This window comes from Macrotis lagotis, chromosome X (assembly GCF_037893015.1).
Source record: "Macrotis lagotis isolate mMagLag1 chromosome X, bilby.v1.9.chrom.fasta, whole genome shotgun sequence".
Classification (NCBI taxonomy): domain Eukaryota; kingdom Metazoa; phylum Chordata; class Mammalia; order Peramelemorphia; family Peramelidae; genus Macrotis; species Macrotis lagotis.
The window spans coordinates 589,935,825-589,948,480 of NC_133666.1; positions in this window are offsets into that span (position 1 = coordinate 589,935,825).

Consider the following 12,656-nt stretch of genomic DNA (forward strand, 5'->3'; position numbering starts at 1 on the left):
GGGATTACTTCTTTCTTGCTTCCACTGAACCCAGCACAGTGGTTGACATATAATATATATGTTATTAAATGCTTAGTAATTGCTTATTTGTTGATTGATTGATGAAGGGTGAGTTCTAGTAGAATGCTTTACAGATCTGTCCTTGACACTTGGCTGCTTAGCATTGTCAACTATTACTTTTATGAAGATGTATATAAAAGAAGACTTAACAAATTTGCAAATAACATGAAGGTAGCACAATCATTTAATGACTTGAACAGCAAAATTCATGCTCCAAAAATTTTTTTTCAGTTTATAATAGTGAGCTGTATCTAAAAATAAACTTAATAAAGATATATCATTTTCAGAGTTGCATCTTTAAAATTATTCCCTCCCAGGTATAAGAAGGTGAACCCATAAAAAAGATTTTAAATGCAGACCAATGATTGATTTATGTACTTGTAATTTCAGGAAAAGGCTATTTTGAATAGGTTCATCACTAGAATACCTTCCCAACTCAGCCTCACTCTATCCCTTCAGTGTTAATATAGATTATGTCCCCTCTCTGACTCTGGGATGTAGCCAAAACTGGTTACATTTTTGCAATTTTTTTTGCAAAACATTACATTCAATTTCTTCTCTCTGTATCTCTGAATTTGCTGTCCTTCATTCCTAGAATATACTCTCTTTCCTCACCTCATCACTTCCTTTAAGATGGAATTCATGTACTGCCATCCATATAAATAGCCTTTCCTTACCTAGTACTATCCCTGCCTAACAATCTTCTATTTATTTGTATTTATTCTCTTAAAAATCATTCTAAATTTGCATTTATAAATGTATTTTTTCCTGTCTATCATTAAACTGTATTTCCTGAAAGCAAATTATTTTTGCCTTCACATCTTTAGAACCTTACATGTCCCTGAAATGTAGTATTCATGTAATAAAAGCTTGTAGTTTGAAGAAACAATGACTAGTAGGTGATTTCTTTCTTTTATTTTATTATTTTGTTTTGTTTAGCTCCAACAATTCCCAGACACCCTTTAAAAGGCATAGAAGTGTTATGTTCTATGTCAGTAGAGGGAGAACCCAGGGTGATGAAATTATAGATGTTCTGGAAGTCATGGAGAAAATGTAGATCTTCTCCTTTGTCAGCCAGCTCTAATTCATCTTCACAGTCTTGAGAGTCTGCCAATGGTATGCCAGGTGTTAGACCTCTTCTAGTGAAAAGTAATTCACTTATGTGGGAGCAGAAATTCTCAAAGCATCAGATGAGAAGTTTAGGTTGCTTTTTTTTAAAATTGGTTTTCAAGTGAATAATTTAGTTGTTCATAGGGGAAGTCAGGAATCCAGGTTGAGATACAAGTCTCAGTGAACAAGTCCATTAAGAGTATTTCATACCCAGGGCCCTGAAGATCCTAGAACAGCATGGAAACACTAATTAATGCCTAACAAATGATACAAGTTCTTTCAATTGCCCATTTTTTGCTTAATATACTCCATTTTTTCAATCCCTTTTTCCTATATATATCCATAAAAGCTTCAGGACGAGAATTCCGCAAAAGTTTGGTCATCTTAACAACTAGCAACAGATAAATCATCTAATTTATGATTAATATGATTCATAGTATTTCTTTGGGGTAGGAATGTTTCCTGCAGAGTCTACTTGGTATACACTTTAATTATTTCTTACTTTTTCTCACTCAGCACTTCCCATTTCCCGTTCCTGTATCTTTGCAAGGTCTATCCTCCAGACCTGGAATACTATTCTCCTCAGAAGGCTTTAAATTTCATTTTATGCAGCATCTCTCAAATGATGACTTTCTTGTTTGTCTTCATCTACTTCTTTCTTATTCTCCCCCCATCAAAATCACTTGTACTTGCTTTTGATTTATCCTGTAATATGTCATATCTCTCTCTCTCTCTCTCTCTCTCTCTCTCTCTCTCTCTCTCTCTCTCTCTCTGTGTGTGTGTGTGTGTGTGTGTGTGTGTGTGTGCATATGTCTTAACCTATTTGTTATTTATCCCCTTTATGAATAAGCAAGTTCCTGGAGATGGGACTGTTTCCTTTTTTGTCTTTGCATCCCATCATTACCTCACATATAGCAGGTAATTAACAAATTAACAAATGCTTATTGTTTGATTGATTTGAGAATAGAAAATTGTAGTGGTAGTTGCGAGGAGTATATTTGTCTTCTGGGTATTAAAAGAGCTGTCATGTAAAAGGGATTAAGATACTTTATCACTAAAAGTCAATGGGTGGCGATCACAAAGAGTTCAAATTAGGTCTGATACTAGGAAAAACTTCCTAAGAATTGATACCTAAAAATGGAGTGGTTGTCCTTGGGAGCTTATAAATGATTTCTATATATCACTTTTATTTTTTTAACACTGCTTTCCTTATATAGCCCTACAAATGAGGAAACTGGGGTTCATAAAAGATTAGTTACTTGCCCATGATCCTACAACTAGTATTTGAGATTGAATTAAAGCTACTATCCTCCTGATTCCAAGGATAGCATTGGATTTCCCCTTTGTTGAATGTCTTCAAGTTAAAACAGAATGCTTTCTTGAGTATGTCAGTGTGAAAATTTCCTTTTGCTAACCCAGATATCACTAGATATCTGCTTAAGTCTACTCCAAGAAATTCTGTGGTTCTCTAATATAATCCATAATAGCATACCTTTCTTGGACAAGAATTCTGAAATATGTAAAAGACAAAATGTAGCATGAATAGAATGGAAAGAACCCAGAACTAAGAATCCGGAGAGTTAGTTGGATTAGGTAATCTCTATGGTACCTTATGACCTTGATAGTTGCTCTTTATTTGAATGATATTAAATGTATTTGTGTATTTCAAATCCATCTGTGAGACATTCTAGATACATAAGGCATCTTATAAGAGATTTCAGGAGACTGCATAACCCAACAGAGCATAAAGAACTTTAAGGTCTATGTAAATTGATTCAGGCAATGAATTAGCTTAAAGTAATAGACTAGATTACTGAAAAGCTGTTTCATGATATTTTAACAAAGTGAGAACAATTCTTACTTGAATCAATCCATCATAAGTTTAAAATAAGAAAAGGCTGATATATTTTGAAATTATTGAAATCCATTTCATGAACTAGAGAGCTATTATGCAGGAATTCGTTTCATGTTGGTTGAGGAAATAGCCATGCATTCCTTATAGGTTGTCTTTAAAATAGCAATCAACTCAGCACCCACTTTTGAGTCTGGTAGCTTAAGGTGAAAAATTTCTGCCCAAGTCCCTGAGAAGGAAATAACTGTGGAAAAGAAGAGTCTAGGTCAGTTTCTCCCAAGGTCTTCCTCTCAGTTCAGGATCAGGCTCCATTTTAATCATCCTCTACTTCTTATCTGGAGGAATGCTGTGAACTTCTAAGAGTCTAGAGGGTTTTGCAATCTTGTTAGCATCCTAGTAGTGGTTCAAAAATAGTTGGTCGCAATGAGCACTTCAAGAGTCAAGGAAAAACTAGAAATACTAGGCAAAGTTACTTTCATGATTATAGAAAGAGCTGAACAGAAAAATTTGCTAAATAGGAACTTGGTGAATAGCCTGTGAAGGAAAGAAAAGGACCTTCAGAAAAAAAGGATCCTAGAAACTGAAAGTTACCACTTTTGCCCCATTAATTCTAAGCTTAAACTCACTTTTCTCTCATTACGAAAGAACCATGGGATATGTGTCACAAACTTTAGGGAATGTTTTATGACAAATGTTCTTATTATTTCTCCTCAATGAATATTCCTTTCTCAAAGTCAATTGGTTTGTCACTTAAAGTGACATATAAGTATAGTATTAAGGGAAAATAATTCCCCAATCCATCAAGGATATCCTTGGATTATGAAGTAATAAGTATTTCAACTCTGGGGATTCAAACTGCCCTTGTGAGTGGAGACTGAGAAAACAACTCTAGAGTATAGGTGTATAAGTATTTTTTTTTCTAGAGAAAAGAGAGAATTTGGAGAAAACTGAATATATTGGATTTATAGTTTTATTTTTATCATTTATTCACTGGAGAGTATTGAAGAAATAAAAACATAAAGAAAACAAACAATCCCACTTTCCTCTTTTGCCTCAGTTTCTTCATTTTCAAAATACCACCTCTACCACTCAGAGATTTGGTAAAAATGGAATGAGAAAAGGTATGGAAAAATAGATTAATTTAAAAAAAATCATCCTATACCAGCTATCCTACACCACTATAAATGTATAAAATGAAAACTTAGAAAGTCCGAAATAATTACAGACTCTAAAGCAACTATTTATTTTTAAGAACTAAATTAGCATTTAGTTCTAAACTTTAATGGTCAATTTTTTGAACCTTCTTATTTTATAGATGGTGAAACTAAGTCCAAGGAAAGTAAAATGACTTCTCAAGATCTCACAAGAAATAAGCATCTGATTTGGATTTGAAGGCAGACTCTCTAACTCTCTAATTCCAAACTAGGTTCTTATTTCATCACAACATATTATGATTTAATTTTTATTTAAAAATTAATGCTTGGAGGACGCTAGGTGGCACAGTGGATAGAGCCCTGAAATCAGGAGGACCTGAGTTCAAATCTAGCCTCAGACACTTAATAATTACCTAGCTGTGTGGCCTTGGGCAAGCCACTTAACCCCATTTTCCTTGCAAAATTCCCCCCAAAAAATTAATGTTTGACTTCCAGAATTCAAAGAATAGAGTAAAACTGGAATTAGTAAAACTATTTGTTATGTATTACAAATAGCAAAATATCTTAATGGAAGAGACTAGGCAATGAAGAATAAAAAAAAATAATTGACTGCCATAACCTGGTGTTCAATAAACTAGAAAACACAAATTATCTAAAAAACAAACAAAAACCCTCCTTATTTGAAAATAATCACTGGTTAAAACTGAAACCAATTTGGCAGAAATTAACTTTAGATCAGTACTTTACAGCACATGCTATAGTAAACTCAAAATGTATATGTGACTTGAATATTAAAAGTCATGCATATGTAAGGGGAAGATTTGGAGAGAGGGAGAGAGAGACAGAGACACACACAGAGAGAGAGAGAGACAGAGAGAGACAGAGACAGAGACAGAGAGAGAGAAACAGAGAACCAGAAAGACAGAAACAGAATTTATGAGGTATCTTTCATAACTATGGTTAGGAATGAATTATTTACTAAAGAAATAATAGATATTATAAAAATATAGACTATTGAAATTGTAGGAAGAAATACATACAATTAAAAATCTTTTGAAAAATTAAAGTCATCACAACTAGATAAAAAACAAGTTTAAAATTTGGGCAAAATCTGTTAAGTATTTCTGATAAACATTGATCTCATATTGGCTTATCTAATCCATATTGGCCACAGGAATTAATAAGAACAGCTAAAATATAACAGACTAGAAGTAAAAAGGAAAGAATGATTCTTAAAAGAATTGCAAACTATAGGGGCAGCTAGGTGGCGCAGTGGGTAAAGCACTGGCCCTGGAGTCAGGAGTACCCAGGTTCAAATCCGGTCTCAGACACTTAATAATTACCTAACTGTGTGGCCTTGGGCAAGCCACTTAACCCCATTGCCTAGCAAAAAAAAAAAAAAAAAAAAAAAGAATTGCAAACTATCAATAACCATATGAAACACTGCTCCAAATCACTATGAGATTTGCAATCCAAAATGAATGTTGAGATTAGACCTCTTACTCAGCAAACTCGAAGTCAATAAAATATGAAAATATTTCTGACTGTTGACTGTGGTTATAAAAATTACAAGTGTATTAATGTCTAGGTGAAAGAGCTGTGAATTATTTCAGCCATTCTTGAAAGCAAAACATGAAAGTAACTAAAATGTGCTTTACTTTGCCCCAAATATGTCAATATATTTGGAATATATTCCAAAATCTCATATTCACCAAAATATACCTAGCATTAAGTTTTATAATAGCAAATAATGTACATAAAATTGATGTTTATTGATTGGTAAGTAGGCAAATAAGTTAAAGTGAATGTAGTATATTTTTTGTTGTTAGTCATTTCAATTGTATCTGACATTTCATGACTCAATTTAGCAATTTCTTGGCAACGAAACTTAAAGTGATTTTCCATTTCCTTCTCCAACTCATTTTATAAATTAGGAAACTAAGATAAACAGGATTAAGTAACTTTCCTAAGGTCACACAGTAGCTTAGGTAAGATTTGAACTCCTCACCCCAGGTCTAGCACTCTATTCACTTTGCCATCTAGCTGCCCCAGCAAATGTTGTTAAAAAGTGCTGTTAAAAATTAAAGTTATGATTGATATGGTGGTAAATAGAAAGACATAAACTGATAAAAACTGAAGACAGCAAACCCAGGAAAACAGCTTTCACAATGACTACAACAGTGTGAAGAGAAAAAAAAACAACTAAACAATGAAAACTAGTTATTGTGAAATTATCATGAGCTTCACCCCAAAGAAGAAAAATAAGAATAAAGATCCTACTCACATTCTTTGAAGAGGTAAAAGACAATGAGTGTGAAGTATAACATATATATTTTTTTGAGAGTTTGGTTAATTTTTTGGAACTGATTTTTGTCTCCCTTTTTAATTCTCATTAACTACAATGAATTTATTACTGTTTCCTTGAAGATGATTCTCAAATCTACCTTCACTGTCCAAAGATCTCTGCTGTTTTCCAGCTTTGCTTCTTTTAAATATTTGTATGGTCAAACCATTCCCTGATAAATAAGTATTCAATGGATATGAACAAAGAGATCTCAGAATAACTTCAAATTATTAACAACTTGGAGCTTTCCAAAGCAGTATTCATAAGATAAATGCAAATAAAAACACAGAAATTTTACCTTTTATGAAGCAAAGTGATAAAGATGTCAAAAGTCTCCATGTTAGAAAAGCTACCAAAGTTTGTGGTTGTGTGTGTGTGTGTGTGTGTGTAAGCAAATATTTGATATCAAAGTCAATGCCTGTTGAATTAGGACTAGCTTTAAAAATGGTAATACTATAGATGAATGTAATGAAACGTTGTTTTTTGTTAAAGAAACAGGAAATGTGAAAAATTCAGAGAAGCTTGGAATGACTTACATGAAATGAAAGAAAGGGAAATCAGGAAACCAAAATACACAATGACCTAAACAATGGAAGATTGAGGATTTGTCTGCACTCAAATATATGCATTAATGTTAATGCCAACTTGGAAGGATATCTCCAGAGGCATGATCCAGAGTTCTACACTTGATTCTGTGATTTTTACCCTGTTTATCAGTGATTTTCATAAATTTATGAATAGTATCCTTAGCATATTTACCGATTGCTATTTTGCAGATAGGCAATTTGCCCCAGGTCCTGTGGTTGGGGTTAGAGCCAAGATCCTCATATTACAATCCAGTGTTATTTCTAGTATACTATATTGGAAAGGAAGTTTATCTAAAATGGCCTTGTGGATTTTATTAGTGAATTGCAAAATTGAGGTCATGTATATGGTAGCCACATAACCTAAAAATGATTGTACTGTATTGTTTCTGGAAATGATTAAAGAGTTAATAGTTCCACTCTACTCTATCCTGTTTAGATATGAACAAGATACATTTGAAGTATTTTGTGCAGTACAGGGCATTAATAAGAGTGGATAATCTTGAGTAATGCAATCATCATTTAGTACCCTCAATCTTTGTGGTTCCTCATTCTGTTAGGATGATTTCTCCCCAAACCTTCAATTAAGGAATACTCCCAAACCAACTATGAGATCATTTCTTCTAGTCTACAAACCAGAATCTCCCTCATGACAACTCATAGATTTCATTTATGTGTTGCCTTCCACCATTAGAATGCAAACTCCTTGAAGCCAAGGACTGATTTTCTTTATGGATTGTATTTGTATTGCTATTTCTTAGTTCATTGCCTCCCAAATTCTAAGAGTTTAGTAAATGCTTATTGACTAAGACAATTGGGGATGTTTAAACATGGAGAAAAGATACTTGGGGAGCAAAATAACCATGGAAAGCATTTGAGATAGTCTTTTAAAAATAGGGATTAACCGTGTTCTATTGGACTCCAGAGGACAGAACCAGGACCAACAAAGAAATTATCTTAGCCTTTAGGTCAGGAAAAATAAACAACAAAAACTTACTAATAATTAAAGCTATCCAAAAGAGAAATGGAATTCTTGGAGAAATAATGGAGGCCAAAGGTTCAAAGATCTAGAGTCAAAATTCTTAACTTGGGTCTATGAATTTCAATAATATCTTATTTGATGACTGTTAGAAAGTAAAAGGTTTCTTTGTAATACAATGTGTTTTCTTTGGTGGATTTAAAAATATTATCATGAGAAGGTATCCATAGATTTCACTAGAATGCCAAAGAAATCTAAAACACAGATAAAACACATATCTCTAGATCTACAAGATACCTCAGAAACCATCTGGGCCATTGCTTTCTTTTAACAAATGAAGATAGTGAGACCCAGGGAGGTGAGATAAAGTTAGCTTAAATTCATGCTTGTAATATTTGAAACCAGTTTTGACTCTAGAGTTTTGACTCTAGAGGCCATGCTCTTTCTAATGATTTATGACCCTCCTTTCCTCCTTGCATACAAAGAACAGATATGTTTGTTTTTTCATAAGAATATTCTTTGAGGGTTGTTGGTGGTAGTATGTGTTGTTGGTTAACACGTTTGCCATGGCTACTCACACCTCTGAAATTCTTTTATTCTATGACTTGGTTTTAGAGACTATAAGATTTTATCATTAAATTAATATTCTTCATTGCTACTGCTTGTGAAGAATGCATTCCTTTTATAAAAGACTATTTCTATGGCAGAACCAGCCTGAGGACTGTAAGGTAGTTATCTCTGAGAATGGGTTTTCCACATTTCCCTGAGGGTCTTTTGAACTACAGCCTCATTGAAATAATTTCAATTCTAATGTTGCTCTCCTATTTCCCCCTCAATGACTAGACTCTTAGCCCTCCAGTTAATGGGCATTCTTGGTGAAAGAATATAACTGCTACTTGGTGACAGGGAGATTGGAGAGGAATAATAATATTGAAGCTTTGAAGGAATTCGGTAGAAAAGTGCTAATAAAAACTTGGTGCAATCCTGGTGACTGATAATGACAGAGATGATGTATGCAGAACCTGTTTTTTTTAAGAGGGCAGAGAGAGGTAGAAAATTGAATATTAGGTCTCTTGAAGTTTTTGCTGGATTTATTTATGTATTTGTTTTTAGTTTATGAAATTGAATCAATGCCTTGCCACTGTTCAGGAAATTAATGTTGCTTACTGAAACAAGTGTTATACTAGGAATCAAGCAATCTGTATTTCAGACCCAGCTAGCTAGAAAAAGAGATAAAGCATTTATTAATTGCTTACTATATGTCAGACAGACATCATGCTAAGCAATGGGAATGCAAAGACAAATAAAAAGAGAAGCAATCCTCTCAAGAACTTATATATTCTATTAAGGCAAAATAACACTAAAAGGCAAATGAAAAGTAAGGACAGGACAACAAAGAGAAGATCTGAGAGTAGAGGCAAGGTAGAAAAGTTAAATCAATAATGGAAAAGTAAGTTTGGTTTCCTTCAACATTTCTTTAAATGCAAATTCTTGGTAAAAACTCAGCTATGTGAGGAGAAAGCATCACTATTATGTCCCTATTCTAGTCTATAATGGCAATTATGAGATATATAGGAAGTTTCATGCAAGATTCAGACAATCTAGAAATTCATGGAATTGTGGGTCTTATGAATATTATGGAATAATATTGTTCTATAAGAAACCATAAAGGGTTGGACTCTAAAGAAGCATGGAATGACTTACAGGATCTGGTGCTGAGTAAAGGGAATAGAACCAAGAGAACAATGTACACATCAACATTGTGAGATGAACAACCTTGATGGAAACAACTCCTCTCAACAGTCCAGAGAGCTAGGACAACTATATTTGACTGGTTATGGAGTATATTATCCCCACCAGAGGAAGAAAAACAAAACAAAACAAAACAAAACACACAGAAAAAATAACCCTTCTTAATCTGATGAACAGTTGATAAAAATTATCATATCTCTTTCCCTTAATCCTAATTCCTCATACCTAAAATTACTAATTTGTAAATATGTTTAACAAAGTATGTATGTAAAATGCAAACCTGACTGTTCCCTGATGAGGTAGGGTGGGGGTGGGAAGGGAGGGTAGAGGGAAATTTTGTAACTTGTAAATATGCATGTACATATGGATGAAAATAAATAAATAATTTTTTAAAAGAAAACAATACATCATAAAGTAAAACATGAAAATAAGTATTTATAGGGGACAGTGGACTAAGTTCAGTGATGATCTTTTAGAGAAGCTGCCTTTGGTCTGGACAGATGCTATTCTTCCTATCCTGTTCATCACTCATACATCAGTGAGGGATACCTGGGTCACATATCCAGGATGAAAATCATCTTTATTTCAGATATAAGAAATGTAGGACCTTGGGGAGCTATGATATGCATTTCAGAGATAGTCCATAAACCCTGATCCTCCAAACTTTATACCATACTGATGCCCCTTATCCCAGAGGTCTTGGGGTTAATAGGGGAGAAAAGATTCTTGTTTAGGCACATGTAGTTGGTTTTTCCTCTCAAATCACACAATTATAGAAATGGCAATTATTGGCTAAAAGACTAATTAGAATGTAAAAGAATGCATTTTGAAACTTTCTAGAAAATGACATAATGAGAGAAAATTCCCAAATATTGAGAATAGAAACAGTTCAATTCAAATGAACTTCATGAAGGGGAAGTTAGGTGATGAAGTGGATAGAGCACTGGCCCTGAAGTCAGGAGGACATGAGTTCAAATCCAACCTCAGACACTGAGTAATTATCTAACTGTATGAATTTGGGAAAATCACTTTACCCCATTGCTTTTCAAAAACCAAAAAATAATAATAATAATGAGCTTCATGGGACTACTTCATGGGCCTACTTAGTAATTATCTAACTGTATGACTTTGGGAAAGTCACTTATCCCCATTGCCTCACAAAAACAATAAATAAATAAATAAATAAATGAATGAATAAATAAATAAATAAATAAATAATGAGCTTCATGGGGTTACTAGAGGCTCATAAGTTTGATATTTTTTAGATTATCATAGGGACTTTCTATTTCCATTACCATATGACTTCCCTGACTCTCTATTTTCATGGATAACAATATTTGGATTGCTTACATTTCATGGACATTGTAAAGAGAGTGCTCTAAAAATGTAAGGAAAAAAAACTTAGAGTGCTAAAACATATGAAATGAATTCTAGAAAGATAGATGGAGACCTATGTTTATATACAAACTTTTCCACTAATTCCTTGTATGATCTCACACAAGTTATGTCATTTTATTATTTCTTCACCTTAAAGGGGCATAGGAAGAATAGATTAGATAATCTCTAGACCTAAAAGTTCTAATTAAAATTGTTGCTACAAATATTCACTAAAGAATTTAAATGAACTCAACAAGTATTTATTAAGTGTTTATTTTATTTGAAGCACTGCATTAGATTTTAGGAATAATAAAAAATTTTCGAAAAGCTATGACTATTTTCAGGAAGTTGGAGGCCCTAATATATAGGTAGATAAATAATAATAAATACTGTGGGTATTTAAAAGCACTCATAATCAGAGAGGTAGAATTAAATAAAACCTCTCAAAAGAAGTGATAATTGTTTTAAGCCTTGAAGAAAACTCACATTCTAAGAGTAAAAGGTAGTTTCCAGGCATGAGAACTAGGATAGACATGAAGTAGAGCTATGGAATCCTAGAACACCTTCTAAGCCTTTTTGAGTGTCATATAATATAGATGAAGGAACATAATATGAATTAATTCTGGCAAGAAAGGCTAGAATCAAATTTTGGTTAACTCAAAATGTATGACTGAAAATTCATTATTGTATTATAGAAGTAAGAGGTAAAAACTGAAGATTTTTGCTGGAAATTGATATTTTTGATCAATATTTTATTGAGTATTTTGGCAGTTGTATGAACATGGATGTGAGAGTAGGATCAGAGGAATTACTTAGGAGGTTACTGAAATTGTCTGAATGAGTGGAAATGAGGACCTCTCTCTTATTTTATTTTTATGAAATTAACTAATATTTTATCTAATCTGCTAATTTTAAAATCTCAATTTAGATTATTCATTTAAACTTAGAAGCATGCATATTCCTTAAGATTCTCATTCAATAATCTTCAAAGAGATATCATATCAATTAAAAATGTTTTCTTCAGACCTTTTCATTTCTGACCTTTCAGTTAAATTTGCTAGCTATGAAAAGGGTTCACTAATGTTTCTAACCATTATTATTTTATTATCTATTTCACTTTGGAATTCAATTAATGTATCTTTTAGGTTCTTAGATGTTATGTCATTTGGTTCCTATATATTTTGTTCTAATATTGCTAGATTTCCTTTGGTATTCTTAACTATAATATAACTTTTCTCATTATGTCTCTTTCTCTCTTTACCATGTCTATTTTTACTGTTGCCTTGCCTGAGATTATGATTATAACCTTAGCATTTGTTAATTTGACTAAGGCATAATTCATTATACTTGTATACATCATTTTAGTACTGTGAAAATCTTTAAGTTTTAAGTTAGCTTCATATGTGTGAATGTATGTGAATCATATACAGATACATTTATCTGT